At 40.1% G+C, this 6000-nt stretch overlaps 1 protein-coding gene across 3 annotated transcripts in view; it reads right to left on the reverse strand.

Moving 5' to 3' along the window:
* plppr1 (phospholipid phosphatase related 1) overlaps positions 1-5686 on the reverse strand; it is a 48180-nt gene extending 42494 nt beyond the window's left edge. For all 3 annotated transcript variants that reach the window (XM_034095397.2, XM_034095399.2, XM_034095398.2), the window contains exon 1: positions 5539-5686. The gene's annotated coding sequence lies outside the window, so the exon portion shown is untranslated. The remainder of the gene's footprint in view (positions 1-5538) is intronic.
* Between the last annotated feature and the right edge of the window lie 314 nt (positions 5687-6000).

Below are 6000 nucleotides of genomic sequence, written 5' to 3' on the forward strand. Positions count from 1 at the left end.
ATTGTTTAGTCAGATAATATTGAACAAAATTCAAACCACAATGAAGTTCAGCATCACTTGTTTGCTATTTTCTGTCTTCCTGACAAAAATCTCAGCTGGAAAATCCCCCCAACGCCTGGCAACGACATACAATAGAGGACACGAGAAAGTCAAAACAAAGAGGGCAAGTTAGACGAGATCAGAACGATAGAATCTCACAGAAACAGATCAGGAATGTCCTTTTAGAAAAGAATCAAAACTTCTCAAACTAAGAAGGAATAAAAAGCATTCCCCCAGAGACAGTACGTGAAAATCAAGACATGAAGAAGCAGCAGAAACGAGCTGAGGAGATATTTTTGCTTCTAAGCATTGCAAGTACAGTCTCAAAAGTCTTCAAACACATGTCTGTTCTTCCACATATCACATGAGTGTTTGCCTCAGCTGCTGGCCCGAGTTTCACCCTTTTTTTTTTTCTTCCTGATTTAGCAAAGTGATATATGTCTCCGAAGCTAATTTCGGCTTAACACTACTGCGTTGATAATTCATGCCTCAATGTCACACTCTCTCTTCTCTCACATTTGCAAAACACTGTCAAGTATCGTTAACACCTACTACATTATCACTATTAGATATTCTGTGATTGTACACGTGCGGTGAAACCTTAATGAATCACTTCTGTTCACTTTTGGTGAACCTCCACTTCAACCTACTTGTATTGGCTTATTATTGATTCTTGATACATAGGTTTAAGGCTGAATTAGAATTTATAATACTCTATCTATTCTAGATTAATTCTATATATTCACGTCTAAAATAAACGGCTCTCGTTAAGCTCAGGCGGTGAAAAAAGCCTACAGGGATGATGTTGGTTGCTTTGCATCCCAACAAATGTCATTGGTAAACAACTGCAAACACTTCAGGTACATTTGCATATGTATGAATGTAAATTCTTAAATTGAGAAAATGCATTTCCACAAATCCCCCAAGGCTTCTGTTCGTGTATGTGTGTGTATTTACCCGGTGTGTTCACTGCTGAATGATGCTGTGAAACTTTGTTTTTGTCAATTGTCAGGCTGCCCTTGTAACATCTCAAGATTTCAGTCTATTTCTAGGTCAAAAAAGCTCTTGATCTATGAGTGTTCGTCAATTATTTTAGCTAAATATTAATCAGAACCATCCCAGCAGCCTCCTCCTCCTTATTATCCTCCTTTCAATTATTAACCTTAACCTACAACTACATCTATGTTTGTACTAAAGCTTTTGTAAAGTTTTGAATAAAGGTATGTAGAAAATCTCTAAACCTCTTATCACTTGCTTAAAGAAGACACAAAAGCCTAATCGTTTTGCAGATTTCCCAGAAAATATAGGCATTAAACACCGAGCCAAACAATACTCCTACCCTTCTATGTATACAGCACTAAATAATTAATGCTGAATCATCTATTTGGTTCTGTCTTATTGGATGATGACAGTCTAGAAAATCTTGTACTGATACTCTTACTTTGGTAAATAATCTGTATAGTTTGTCCAACATTGGTAGTCAGTGTTCATCGGCCCCAAACAAGTCAGGAAGGTCATCATTTGCTCTGTCATATCTATTTAATGGTACTGTGAAACAATCTATTTCAAATTCTACCCACAAACAGACCACATTTAAACACCTTCTATAACATATTATAGCTTGAACGTATCACAATGCAACTCTACTTCTACCACAATTGTTAAGCTCAAGTTCAAACACTCACACAGAAGCATCTTTGCCTCACTTCATAATGAATGTCGTCTTTTCATTAACGTTGTATACAATCTTTGATACAACACAAATACAATTGTGGTCCAAAACTTGCTTTATGTTCAGTGAAAGAAGACAAATGACTTCCCTCTGCTTGTCATTATGATAGATGCTGAGGAGGTCCAGCAGGAGATTTGATGTTCAATTCAAATTCAATTCAATCATTTGTGAATTAATGTTGCTGCAACGTCTGCCAATGTCGACGGTCGAAGATTCATTGAAAGGCACTAAAAATAACTACTAACCATATTACTCTTCACCAAGTAACCAAATAAGAAAAATTACCAATCTCAAATTCCTTTTTAATACCATACGAACAACAAACAAAACCAGGGCTCTCAGCCAGCAACAACATTTGGCTGTAAGTATTTCTCCATTAGCTCCCATTCAAACTAATTACATACACAAGCCTGGGCTGAGAAGCTCGCACTGCATTCTGGCAAGCTACAAATACTGAGTTTATTTGTGAATTGGCGCCAACAACATTCCACTTTCCCCTCAAATGAATCAAGCATCCTTGTTAATATAGATGTTTAACCACATTAGCTGCTGCTGTATTGTATTTCTGCTGGCAAACCCAAGCAAAAATATTCATGAGATCACACCGTATCACCTGTGTGTATCAGCCTCCTTCTAGATAAAGCCAGGGCCCCTCGGTCTCCGGAGGCAGGCCTTATCTCACCTTAGGGCTAAGCATTCCCCAGAGACACCCTAGCGACAGATATATGGCCCAATCAGGAAACCCCCAATGCTCTAATAACACTGCCCCACATCTCGTGGTAATCAAATACCTGCTATCTATGGAGCGTGGAAAGGGTTGTATGTGTGTACGTGTGTGTGCATGTGATCAATAACCAGTCTCTGATGTGGGAGTGGAGGAGGAGTTAGATATCAGACGTGAGATCAGAGGTCAGGGCTTAATGCAGACTCACATCTATATGGCCGCCTCATGGTTTTTTAAGAACAAAGCATCTGCTGGTGTCTCCCTGTCATTATTGTGATTTGTTACACATTACAGAACAGCCTTTTGCCTCGTGCTAAGGACAATATTCCATCGTTGCATGCTCAAAGAAACAGATGTGTAAACAGCTAGAATAGATGTGTGTATGTTTGGATTTGTCACATGTGATGTGTGAAGAGGTGATCATACACTACAGCTGAATTTCATTTTGATAAATGTCATGGGATGCTCTACTATGTCACAAGCAATCATCTCAGTGTCCTCTACTTGGAGATTTGAGATGATAAGACAAGCATGTTTTGCAGAGGTATTTTTCCTGCTGGACTTGCGGGACTAAAAGTGGAAGCATAAAGAATGCAAATACAATGGAAATATCATAGTGTATAATTGACCACTTTAGTGAAATATTATTATAAAAGATATTTGTATAGTTGCTGATTTATATTGACAGTTTCAAACCCTTTCGAATGACAGTACAAAATACATTTATTTACTGTGTATAATGCCAATACACTGTGATACAGAACAGTACTGTAGCTGAATAAAATATAGCGGTAGTTCAAAATAAACATGGACATTATCCTAAAACAGTATTGTGGTGTTTACAAACCCAGTATTGCCAATAGGGTACAAACTGAGGTCTATTCTGAGAGCAACAACGCCAACATCAATCAAATATTGATTGATGATCTCCCAGGACATAAATCAAGCAATAAATCATAATTTACATAAATCATAAGGACAAATGGGACAAAGTAGCTGCAATAACATGTAAACCAGTTCACATGACGACTGTGGTATCACAAAATGTGTTTTACCACAACTTCAGACAACTAAAGATCCAATATTAATCCATGACACTGTAAAAACCGTCTTTAGACTTTGCACAGGCTAACAAAATGATTTTACTGAAGTCAAACGAGTATTAACACACAATAATCAAATGTCAATAATAGAAAAACTAAATCAAAATCAGCTGCTGACATTGCAACATCATAATAATAACACTTGGATCACTGATTAAAAATAAAATCTAGGAACAAAAACCATCATGAATTGAATGAGTGTTCATGTTACAAAGCGAGACCTCACATCTGAATTATTGGTGCTGCTCATGATGTCACAGACTAACATCACCACAGTGTATCATTGCCAGCCATGATGATGTCACTGTGACCTCAGCCTGTTTTGCTGTATGATTGGTCAAAAGTGACATAACCTTTTAAAGATAGACACACACACACACACACACACACACAGCCTACAGCAAAACAAAGTATTCTGTATGAGTAATATACACATGCACTCCTGTGTGCCTTCACTTTCACGCAGGATTCATTTGCATACTCAACACCACACACACACACACACACACACACACACACACACACACTATATGAATGCACAGTTGTGCCACTATGTAGATGGCATGGTGGGTGCATGCCAAGTGGTTTCTTGCAATCAGGCAGGCCCTCCTGACAGCCAAGAAAAAGTCTCACCTGATGCCCAGCCACCTGCCATGTCTGCTGAATAATACTATTTGCCTGCTAGACTACAGGGACGAGCATGAATACACCTGTATAAACACACAGAGCAGAATGCTCAAATTCACAGGTACAAATAGCTGGTGGAAATATACTGTAGTGCCTCTGGGTGGGTGATACTATCTTACTTGCAGTGCTCAGCCAAGGGGCACTAGGAGGATTTAATACTGCATAAAGTGAATATTATTCAGTAAAAAGAGAAAAAGTGAATACAAATGAGAAGATATTTTAAAACAATTTTTAAGAGCAACACGATTTATGCTACACAGAGTCCAGAAAACGTTTGGTCACTGGTTTGCTGAATAATTTGGCTCATCTGCAATGCATGGCAACTGTAAATCTGCAAATAATTGTGTTGCTATTCATCCAAGATGTAATCTGTACTGTTTAAACACATTCACAAACTGTATGCACAACTTACACTGAATTATCCCTGATGCATTGTGTCCTTGTGTGCAGAATGCAGAGTATTGAGGTGAGAGAAGACCAAGATCATCACAAAGAAGCCTTTCGTTTGCATCAGATATAGGATTGTATTCATATTGTGCTGGTATTAGAGCAATAATAGAATATAAGCTGCCACTTTGTCTTACTCCAGCTCAGGCCAATCCTGCAGATCCACATACATATGCATGTTTCTGAATCTGATAGAATAAGAAATCAATGCTGCACTCAATTAATCACCCTTCATCTTCCACAAAGGCATTTTAACAAGCATAGGATTTCAGTCTTTCAGTGATCTGAAAAGCAACCACTGCACCGTGCCATGTCTAAGGGGGGCTGGTTGGGTAGGAAGAGCCTCCCTGGCTGAGATGTTGGGGGGCGGGGAGATGGGGCCGAATTTTTCACGCTGGTCTTGAAGATACATGTTCCTATGCAACGAAGGCGAAACATTTGCACGAATGTTTGTCTTAGTGTAATAAAACGGGAGATTCACAGCACTGGAACACGCAATTTGGGCAAAATGCATATTTGTAGGGGCGTAAATAAGCCCTGGACGGCGGTCACTGTTGCTGGTAGAGACAGGTGTCTGTGCAAAATACCGATATCGATTCTTTACAATCATTAAAACACTATTCTACACCCATTTCCTTCTGATGGTGCGTTCACTAACCCGTTTTGAGAGTGAGCTCTGATTCGTTTTATCTTACGAGACCTCCGCGTTGTGACTTGATTAAGGTCCGAACTTGCCTCAGCAACAGACAATAGCGTTTCCTCGTATTTCTCCCCCCACAGCATCTGCAGACACCACGCACACTTACCGCGGTGGGTCGAAGCAATATTCCAAAGAAAAGGCGAATCCATTGAAGAAAATAAGGAGGAGAATAGAGGCGAAAGGAAGCTGCGAGCACTCCCACTACTACTACTACTCCATCGGCTCAGCAAAGCCGCCGCTCTCAGTTTGTGATGGGGATCACGCAGCGTGTGAGCGCGTGAGGAGGATGGATGCTGTGGCTTGTCGAAAGGGGGGCGGGGACAAGACTCGTAGTCAGACTCGTAGTCGGGTCCAGTGGAGCGTGCTTAATTCTGTGTAGGGACCTTGTGTTACAAGCAAATCGGCTGTCTAGTCCGCATATTCCCAGGCAGCCTGCCCTATAGACCTCCTGGTCCTATAGGAACTCTCCTCTCCTTATCCCGCAGAGGATTCTTTGTGTCCTTCTCAATGCTGCTTCATATTCATGGGGCTTCAGCGGTTAAACAGGCGGAATGGTTCGCTGTCGAAC

This window comes from Pseudochaenichthys georgianus, chromosome 12, assembly GCF_902827115.2.
Source record: "Pseudochaenichthys georgianus chromosome 12, fPseGeo1.2, whole genome shotgun sequence".
NCBI lineage: Eukaryota > Metazoa > Chordata > Actinopteri > Perciformes > Channichthyidae > Pseudochaenichthys > Pseudochaenichthys georgianus.